Raw genomic sequence first — 10,927 nt, 5'->3', positions numbered from 1 at the left:
GGGAGAGGGATTGGGATGGGGTTCAGTACACAACTGACTACTAGAGAATCTGGTTAAAATCATCTGATTTGGGCCCTCATTCCACCCTTTTTCAGGGTCCTCTGCAATGCTGGTGGCTGGTGCCAGAGTTTCCTGAACAATCACACACACTTTTCACTGACAAAAGCAGCTGTTGATGAAGTTTGGTATTTTTAATCACAGCTGAACTTCCAGCTGTTTCCACCAGCACATAAAGGCTGTGCAGCAGCACTGTGCATTTGCTTATCCTCTTCCAGCCCCACTTAGGGAAAAAGGAATTTCCTGTCTGTACAGCAAGCAAGCATTCCTAATAATTATTACGTTTGTTTATACTTTAGAATTGCATCCATTAAAAAATGCTGACAGAAAATGAAAATCAAAATGAAAGTCTGTTCTTGTTAGGAAATGCTTATTTTTATCATATTTGTCCTTTGCTGACATGGAGAACACTTCCTGTTGTAGCTTTTGGGGCACTGCCCATCCTTCCCTGCCCCACACACCCCCTGGTCTGGGGCAGCCCTGACCCTGCTCCTCACCTGGAGCTTCCTGACCCACCTTGACTCCAACTTGTGCCACCTTGCAGGGCTGGTGGGACAGGTCCAGGAGCTGCTGGCTGCACAGAGGGAGGAGGAAGGGCAAGGCTTTGACATTTGGGGTCTGTGGGAGGGCAGGGGCAGGAAGATCAGCTTGTTTCCCAGGAGTGAAAGTTTTCCAGTAATCCACAGGTGTTATCTGCATACAGAAGCAAGGAGAAGCTTCCTCTGTAGAAAGAAATGTATAAACCAAAGCTGAAGGCAGAAGTTGCTGCTGTGTTTGTTAAAAGAACCACAGAGATGATGCAAAGGAAGGCAAATTTTACCAGCATAGTCACAAGGGCTGGGAAGTGTTTTGGTGACAGTGCAGGAGAAGGTCTGTGAGTCTGAGAAGAGCAACTTTTAGGGAACTTGTCAAGGAAGTCCAAACTTGCATAGGAACCTTCAATTATGTCTCATCTGATTACTCCAACTAAAGCCTGATTAAAAATTTTAGAAGCTCAATATTTTCTTTCCTGTGATTGGGAGAAACAAGCTGGATGCTGTTCATGCTGTCATTTTGCTGCCTAAAGAGCAGGCTCTGCTATGCTGGATTCTGTTCAGTCTTTGGGAAGATGGGGAATGGGAGGGGTTGGGGGTCTTTTGTCCCCTTTTTATTTTCTGACAGCTGAAGTTGGAAAACATGGTGGCAATTCCAGTGACATTAATTTCTTACTGCACCATATTTTGGGCTTATTCTAGAGGGGTGTAAAGCAGTGTCACCAATTTGATTACTGCTGCAAATGGACAAAAATACCAGTGCAATCCAGAGGGCCAAAAATGCCAGGACAATCCAGAGGGGCTGGGCTTGTCCTGGGAGCTCTGCTGGCAGAGCCTGCAGCTCTGGGCCCTTTCCAGGGCTGGGAGCAGACACTTAGTGTCCCACCTTCCCAAGCTGAACAAAGATCCCGAAGGACTCACTGGTGTAGCCTTATCTCACAATGCCTAAAGCACATTAAAGAGGGCATTTGTACTTGCTGGAAGGTTTTTAATACAGTTGGTGTTTGGATCCTTCCTGCAGTGCCCTGGCTCTCACCTCATTTCCAAGTGCCACAGCAGCAGCTCCTGGTGCTTACAACCTCTGTATTCCCAACCCTGCACTGAGGAGGGATTTTTATTTCATACATCATTTCTCAGTTACAGCTGTGTAATCATATATCACATCTGCAGAGTGTGGTGTGGCGTTGAGGATGTTCTCTGAATAGACACTAAAGAGGGAAAAATCAACACAGAGAAATCTGGGGGCTTTACTGCACTTAGGCAGAGCTTGTTTCTCAATTCCTTAAAAACCCACATGCTTTTCTAACAACTGCAGGCCATTTGTCAAGCAAAAAATGTACCTGTACGGATTCAGTGGAGATCTGGCTTTCTTGGGCACTGATGTAGTATTGGGAGTTGATAAATAAATAAATAACCAGGAAAAAAGATTTCTGTCAGCTGTGCAGAGAAATGACACGGGAATGGTCCTGAGTTAGGGGTTGTCATATCTAGAACATCCCCCGTCACAGTGAGTGGTTTCATGCCAACACAACCCCGCCCCGACATAAATCACTGGGAGGAGGAGAACCTGAGCGAAATAGGAACAAACCCATATATCTCAGCTGCAACCAGAAGCACCACTTCTGATATTGAGAGCAGCCCTGGTTTTTATCCTCTCTTTGCACCTGCTTCTGCAGAGAGGTGGCATTTACCCAGCCTGTCAGCAACGCCCTGCTCTAGCGGCTTAGGTGTGCAGTAAAGCTTCTGAGCTAATTATCATCCCCTAGTGCCAAAGGAAGCTTCAGCTGGTCCCATGTGCTGTTGGACTTGGTGCTTTGCTCAGGTCAGCCCTACAGCACTGGCTCCTTGATCCTCCTGCCCTTGGGAGCTGCTCCCTCCTGGATCAGGGCTGTTGCTCCTGGGGTCACTTGGAACAACAGAAACACCCAGGAAGCCTCCAGCTCTGCCATGGGCAATTCCAGAGGAGAAGCTGTGGACACGACTGCTAATTTTCTCTGTAGGATTGCTTGTTGTCTTAGAGCCTGAACGTGAGAATTTTGTATTCCAGGTCATTAGCAACCAAGACAGAGATAAGAGATTTGAAGATAAGCAAGCAGCATAGGTCATAATGTGTTTGGAGTGGGCAGCCCAGGCCATCTGTATTACTTATCTCCCCCCTATTTTTTCAATCAGCTCTGGTTTTTTTGGCATTTGTGTATTTTTGAGTTGCAGAGTATTCCTCAGAAGAAGGGCCAGACCCTGTCCTGAGGAACTAAATGGGAATTAAAAGGTTTCTGTGTTATTGTTCCTGTGGGTGGCAGGAGATTACACTTGGTTACTCAGGAAATCCCTTCCAGCCCTGTATTTCTTTCCATTTTGAAGACGATAAGTCGGGGAAAGATCATACCATGTAACTAAAGGAGTGGGAAACATCACAGAGCAGGAACCAGCCCAGGCCTACTGGGCCCAGCAACCTGCCCTACATTTTGCAGTACCTTTAATCATGACTTGATTCAAAGACTTGTTGACTTCTCTGGAGTCCTTGTAGTCATTTCACAGGGGTTTGGATGTGATTCTTTGGGGACAAACAAGAGTAACTGTTAGTGACAGCTGAAGCAGGCAGTGCTGTCTTTCCCTGTTTCCTGGCTGTGCAGTCGGTGTGATGGGATGGATCTGCTGTGTCAGCACTTGGGAATGCAGGTGAGGATTAACAGGCTGTCCATGGGAGGGCAGCCAGCTGGTCCTGCAGGATGTCCAGGAGCAGGACGGACACATTCCAGGGGTGTGTGGCATTTGACTGTCCTAGGCTGGCTCTGACTGCAGGCTCCCTGCACATGGACAACAGGGCCTTTCCTCTGTACAATGCTCAGGCGTTCTCATGCTGTGATCCCTGAGGATAACACACACCCTCATTTAAACATGCTTGGTATTACCCATGCTTTTCCTTATCTGCTCACCGCACTCACCTGGCTACTCTGAAATGTCACTGGACAGTACATAGCTCTAATGTCATGATTTAAAAAATATTGTATTCACAATATCCCCAGCTCTGCAGTGCTCCTGAGTGAGGTGTTAGAAAAGCAGAGTGTCTGTACCTCACTGCGCCCTCCTCTCCTTCCCTGCCCTGTCCAGGATCACACAGCCCTGCCCTGGAGCCAGTGCAGTGCTCTGCTACAGAGCTCCCATCACAACAAAACCACAACGGTTTTCATCTTATCAGTCTCCAGTCGTGGTAGAAGTCTGTGCAAACTCAAGTCCCTGCTTTCTGACAGTGTCACAGTTCATCCTCATCTGAGCCATCAGTTGTCAGAGCGAGCTGACAGGACACAAAGAGCTGCAGTGAGCAGTGCCAGTTCTGCAGCTGGAGATGATCCCTAACAGCCCCTCCCAGGAAAAAGCAACTTTTGCTTCAGGATGGTGAGCCCAAAAAATCATTCTTTACAATACACTTATGAAACCTTCACTGTCCGTTTAAAAATACTCTGATCATGTTTTGATATTTATTTCTATTTTGTACCTTTTAAAACTTTGATATATATACGATGTCAGAGAATCTAGAATGGTGTGGGTTGGAAGGGACCTTAAAGACCATCCAGACACTGCAGGGGATCCAGGGCCAGCCCCAGCTGCTCTGGGCACCCTGTGCCAGGGCCTGCCCACCCTCCCAGGGAACAATTTATTCTATAAATCTGATGTAAACTAACTCTCTGGCACTGGGCAGCCGTTCTCTGTGTCCTGTCCCTCCAGCCCTTGGCAATTGTCTCTCTCCAGCTTTCTTTCAGGTCCCTTCAGGCCCTGCAAGGGCACACTGAGGTCACCCTGGAGCCTTCTGTTCTCCAGGTTGAACACTCCCAATTCCATTGGGATGCACATTATGTCATGCATACACTCTCTAAAACCCTTGGGACAGAAGATTTTTCCTGCACGTTTGTGGATATTTTGATTTCCTTTTGAGCATAACTTCTGTTATTGCTCCTCTTGCCCCACTAGACCACCATTATTTGGGGTACTCAAAAATTAATAGGAAAGCAGTTTTTCTTAGATCACAGTGATTTAGTATGGCTGTAGAGGTTGGCACTTTTGTGGTGCTACTCAGTGACAATGAGCAGAAGTTTTCTATCCCTGGAAACAATAATTAAAAAAACCCCTTTAAACACCCTTGGAAAGGAATCATTAAAACTTTATACTCAGATGTGCTTTACAAGATGAGCTCTAGGTGCAGCAGAAGCTAAAGCAGGCTTGCCAGGCAGGTTTGCTCTCCAGTTGCCATCACTGCATACACAAATTGGGCATTTCGATGTGGAAGTGGACAAGTCCCGTAACTGACAGGTGACATTTCTAAACCAGGCATGCAAATGTGCTCATGAGTTCTGCATCCATTTGGAACCCTTTATGATGGGGTGCTTTGTCCTCTTTTCTTACTGTGTCCTCTTTTCTAACTGAGGGAGCCCAAGAGCCAAGATATTCATAAGGAACCAGAACCATGTTTAAAGGGATTATTTGCTTGAGCTCTGTCCTGACCTGTGACGTGGGAAAATCAGTTTGGTTTTGGCCCAGAGTCAAAATCAGCCCAGTAATTCCACACCAGATATAAATAAAGGATGTGACTAATGGGCAGAGGTCAACTGGAGAGGTTATGAATCACTGATATAAGGTGTTAACTTTGAATTAACCAATCTTCTTCCATCAGCAGAGCTACAAGCGTCCTTATTCCTTGGAAAGGGTTAAAAATGCTTTGTAACTTGGACTTTTTTTAAAGTAAAAAAATCTTTATGTTAGAAGAAAAAGAAAAGCTGCTTGGATTTGTCCTAAAAAAAATTCTTAAAATAAAAGTAGCACAACGTCCAGTTAGGTCATTTACAGAACAGCCGCTTTGCTGAGAGCTTTTGATTCTTTATTTCTTTTTCTGTTACCTTCTTGTCTGGTATTTTTGAAAATAGGAGATCAGAATACAAGAGCTGGAATGAGACGAGGTGGAACTGAAAGTGGAGAAAGAGGAACAACAGGGAGCTGTGGGGACTGAGGAAGGGAGGATAAAGGAAGCAGCATGGAGATGGGAAAAACAAGAGCCAGGGAGGGGATGGAGGCACCAGAGTGAGTTGAAGGGAACAGAAGAACAAGAAGAAACTTTCGTCTTTCTGATCTATGAGACTGTCTTTTACATTTGCTGTTAAATATAGATGGCAACACACATCCTACAAGGCAGAAAAATAAAGCAAGGCAGAAAAAAACAAATGCTGTGAATAAGTGTTTGGGTTACTCTAAAAACCGTAAGAGGCTTTCAAGTTGCTGGTCTTTTGATTTATGATGATGATGCTGGGATTGAGTGGTGTCTGTGCAGCTCCACATCTCAGATTTATGAACCCATGCAGTAAACATGATTTCAGTTATCTCTGAAGAGAGTTTTGATTTTGTTCACAGGGAAGCTACTCTCACAAGGAGGGCAGTGCTTGCCCTGCTGTCCTAGTTAGGCTTGGTGTGACCTCCTTACCTTCTCCTTGCCCTTCTTGGTGGAATTTATTGCTGCTGATTTGGAAGAGCTGCCCTGTGCCACATCCCAGCTGGTTGGAGAGGAAGGGTTTCCTGGGTGGAAATGGCTGGCGGGGTGTAGGATCTTTAGTTTAGATGCTAATTAAATCTAATGTACCAGCTCTGCTTTTATTGCTATTAATGCCAGGAGTTTTGCCCAGCTCCAATTAATGCTAATGTGAGGAAAAAGGAAGAAAAAGGCGTTTTTGACAAGCTTAAAGAAGATTCTGTTTGAATGTCTTTGTGTTTCCTCTACTCATTATATGTTGATATAAATGTAAATACCTGTGAGAAATGGAGAAAGGAAAATGTAGAGCAATACACTCTTATTTTTGGCTTGGAGTAGCAGTACTTGTGAGTCAATTTAGGCTCTCTGGCCAAGCAGGCTTGACAACTCTGGCACTGCCAGCATTTGCACATGCTTTTATCCGTTTGCTGCTAGGGGCTGATCCTGCAGAATCCTGCAGTCTCAATTTACGGTAAAGTAAATTTAATGTAAGATTGAATGGGAGGCAATAAACTCACAAAAAGCAGGCAGCATGACCTATTGCTTAATGGCTTTCTCCCAGATGCAGGCACCTGATTCCAGTCCATGCCTGCTCCTCCAGCAGGCATTCTCTTTTTGCAATCAGTTACACAAGGTGCAACCAGGGATTAATGAAGGGAAAAGGAAAAAAACAGATCTGAATTTCTATTGGAATTTCTCATTTTCCAATTTCACTTTCTAAAATTGGCTTCCAGATTGATAATTTCAGCCTGGAAGAGGAAGGAAGGTCTGTTACTCCAGAGTCTGCACCTCAATGGATGTGAGCAGACTTTGTGTACTCATAATATTCCAAAATGGGTTTGTACTGAAAACTGATATTTCTAAAGCAGTAGAGAATGACTGAAAATTATTTTCTTTTTAAGAAAATGGCCCAAAAGGAAAGCAGCCTAATTAAAGTGAACCTTTTTGTCTTTGCCATTGAACAGGTGGGCTTATATGAAATTTGTACTTAGGACTTTAAGGCCTTTTTGGACTCAAAGAGGATGTTCAGATGGAAGGGGAATATTTTGTTGGCTGAGGTGGATGTCTACGTTGCTGCACATCAGCAGACCAGCAAAATGCATCATGGTGGTGCTGGAGGAGAGGAAAGATAATAACGGCTTGAAAATAATTGAATAAAAAAATAAGCTGGTGCTCTAAGTTAGCATAAGGTTGAGCATTTACAGCAAAATCAGTATCCAGCCCTTTTCTCAGGACTGCTCCCTCTGTTCTCAGTGCAATCAGTGGCTCTCAGAACACACCTTGGGCTGGATTTAAGCTTCAGGCAATTCTGAATTTGTGATGGTCCAGTAATCCATCCTGCTTTCCTTCCTTCCTTCCTTCCTGCCTTCCTTCCTGCCTTCGTGATGGTCCAGTTTTCCTTCCTTCCTTCCTTCCTGCCTTCCTTCCTGCCTTCCTTCCTGCCTTCCTTCCTCCCTCCCTCCCTTCCATGTCCAGACTTGCTGTCATTTCACCTTTCTGAACCCAGTACCCTCCAGTTCTGTTGTTGTAAAAGCCCTCAACCTCCAGATTCAGCCCTTACCTTTCTCCCTCTTGACTGTTATTAGGAGGGGGTAAAACCACACCAAGGTTGACATTCCAGTCCCTGTAGCCACAGGGAGGGTTTTTGAGAGAACATGTTGATTTTTCAGACAGTTCTGAGCCTGGTTCCCCAGCCAGGGCTGTGCCGTGTGACTGACATCAGGCTTTGCTCCTGGGCAGAGCTTTAGGTCATTCAGTGGGAATTTAAAGATTGGTGCTGAGGCGTAAGTGTGTTCTGCATATAGAGATGTGACTTTGGGGACCCAGGGAGGGCTTCCTCAGCACTTCTCCTTGGCACTTGGAGGCATCTCCATTGCTTTTGGGAGGATTGTGGGGAGCAGTTCGGCCCAGAGCTGTGTTCCCCCTGTAAATCAGCAGCAGCTCTGCAGAGTGTGCAGTGACAGCCTTTAAACATCCCTTTGTGCAGCACTGCTCAGGTCCCCAGTGCTGCTCACTCTGACTCCAAGTCTTCGTTCCCTGAGAGTGTTTTTTCTGTACAAACTCTTGATAAAGGTCAGATTAATTGAACAAATGAGATGCTTTCTCCTGAGTATTGCAAGGTGAATGCAATTCTCAGCGGGAATATATTTATGGTTGTAGAATTGTCTTTTGATTTGATTTTTCCCTAAAAGAAAACTCACCCAACTATCATATAACCTCTGGGGGTGAATATTCATTAGATAGAAATAGAATAGTAAAATAGAAATTGCTATTTTCTTGTATCACTGGCAAAATATTTCTTCCTTCTAGCCCTGCTCCCAGTAGACATTCTGTCTGGCAATATAAATACAATCCAGCTGATTCTTGCTTTGGCAGTGATGTTCTATACCAGCAGAGAGGAATTCAGTCAGCTTTTCCCTTTGTGTTGCCAGACTTTGAACTCTTTGCTCATTCAAAGCAAGTACAGAGTGGGGAAGCTCCAAGTGAGGGGTCAGCCCACAACCCAAAGAATAAATACCTAAAAGGTGCAGAGCACAGAATCCCGGAATGGTTTGGGATGGATCCTTAGAGCCCCTCCAGTCCCATCCCTGCCGTGGGCAGGGACACCTTCCACTGTCCCAGGCTGCTCCCAGCCCTGTCCAACCTGGCCTGGGCCACTTCCAGGCATGGGAAATCCTCTGGGAAGTCCATCCCAGGGTCTCACCACCCTCTCAGGGGAAAGAGAACATTCAGAAAATAAAGCAAGAATGGAAATGGTATAAAATGATGTAGGCTTGTTTTCATAAATGGGGGAAGCAGTGCAATAGCAGGCCAGAGCCTCCAGTAAAGCCAGCAGAATGCAAATGATAAATGCCAGAGCTGCCTGCATTGCCTCATTGCCTTTGTTTCTCTCACTTTATCTGGGTTCTGGTTTTCTATATCTTTGTCATAGTGACTAAATTTGTAATAGTTTGATGCTTCTGGGTACAGTGTGGTGATTGCCAGTGTTTCAAGGTGAGTGCTTCCTAAATTTCTGTTCCTGAAGTTGTATTTTTGTAGCTATTGCTATGTCCAGGGCAAATGCATAGCTCATGTTACCTGCAGCAGGCAGTTCTTTAGGATGAGCATTGGAATTGAGTATTTATAGAGGAAGAAGGGTGGAGAAGAGAAAAAAAAAAAGAAATAATTACGGAGGGCAGAGAACTGATATCTTTAATGCGTTTTCAAAAATAATTTTAAGCCTCTTCTTTAGGGAGTTGGGGTTGTTTTTTGGTTAGTTTTGTGGGTTTGGGGGTTTTTTGTTGTTTTGGTTTTTTTTTTTTTTTTTTTAAGGTACTTTATTCTTTTCTCTCAGGTCTGCATTAGAAATAGCTTCCATTGGCTGCACAAAATTATCTCCTGTGGCAGCAGTGCTACTACTCAATGGTGTTGCTTCCAGCAGCAGTTCTGACTCTGTTTCCAAAGGTTTGTTTGTAACTTGCACTATAAATTGTGCTGGGTTACACCTCATATGGAAACAATCAGCCTAAAGACAATATTTGCAAATCAAATTTTTATTCTGTTAGAATTATGGTTTTTGTATTGCTTACATTTGTTTGATTTTTTTTAGACATCTATTCTTAACTTGATTAAAGAGAAAAGTCAGTTCTCTAAAGATGGATAAAAGCACAGCTGCATTTGTTTGGTTCTGCCTTTCAAAAAGATAAAGGATGGGGTGTAAGTTTGACTTGGTGATCAGCCTGAGTTCTGGTTCCTCAGCTGAGGGGGAAGACAGCGGTTTGTAGTGTGGAGATATAAAATAGAAAAGGAAGGGCACTGAATGGGCTAAAATAAGTTTGGCAAATTTCAGGTTGATGTTTTAATAACGTTTTATTGGGAGCGGACAGAAAGAATTTGGAGACGATACCAATATTTTTGGATAAGACATTACATTTGTACAATGGGTGTTTGTGCTCAGTAAGGTTGCAAATGGGGGCTGGTATTCCAGGAAACCTGAGGGTAACTCTCTTAAAGAGGACCCTTTCCTAAAAATTGCTTTGTATCTGCAGCAAACAACTGGGCCCACCACAGAAATTCAGATTGTTCAGAGCATCTTATGGTAGCTTTAATTTGTTTGTGTCCCAGTCCCTCCCTTTGCCTTTAATGTCGCTGAAAGTGGGGGTAGAGAAGAAAGACTTCAAAAATACTGTGACTTTACCAGTGAAAGGTAAAATTCTACCAGCTGATAGTGGAAGAGTGGAAGAAAATAGCTGGCAGATGTTTAGATAGGTCTTTAAGCTGTAGTCACTGTGATGTACCCAGGCTATATCTGCCCCATGGCTTCAGGAGGGGTTGCAGCTTGGATATAACAGCAATTACTTGGCACACAGCCAGAGCTGACCAGTCTTTACCCACATCATTTTCAGGATTATTCAAAGCCCAGGAATATTACAACGAGGCTGGTTTCTGGTGAAAGAGATCTATGGAAGGTTGAAAGGTGTTTGGACCATAGTGTCGTGCTCAGACATCACAGATATAATATTTCAGTATTGTTCAATTCTTATGCTGAGTGTTAGTAAAGAAATTAAATATGACATTTATGGCAGCAGGTTGAGGTAGGTGATTATCACCTTCTACTCTGCTCTCCTGAGACCTGGAAGCTGTGAGCAGTTCTGGTGTCCCAACATAAGAAGGACATGGAACTGCTGGAGAGAGTCCAGAGGAGGCCACGGAGGTGCTGAGGGGACTGGAGCCCCTCCCCTGTGGAGCCAGGCTGGGAGAGCTGGGGCTGCTCAGCCTGCAGAGGAGAAGGTTGTGTGGAGACCTCACAGCACATCCCAGGGGCTGCAGGGGCTGCAGGAGA

This window comes from Corvus brachyrhynchos, unplaced genomic scaffold (assembly GCF_000691975.1).
Source record: "Corvus brachyrhynchos isolate BGI_N302 unplaced genomic scaffold, ASM69197v1 scaffold66, whole genome shotgun sequence".
In the NCBI taxonomy this organism is placed as follows: domain Eukaryota; kingdom Metazoa; phylum Chordata; class Aves; order Passeriformes; family Corvidae; genus Corvus; species Corvus brachyrhynchos.
Note: the sequence above shows the minus strand (reverse complement) of the source record.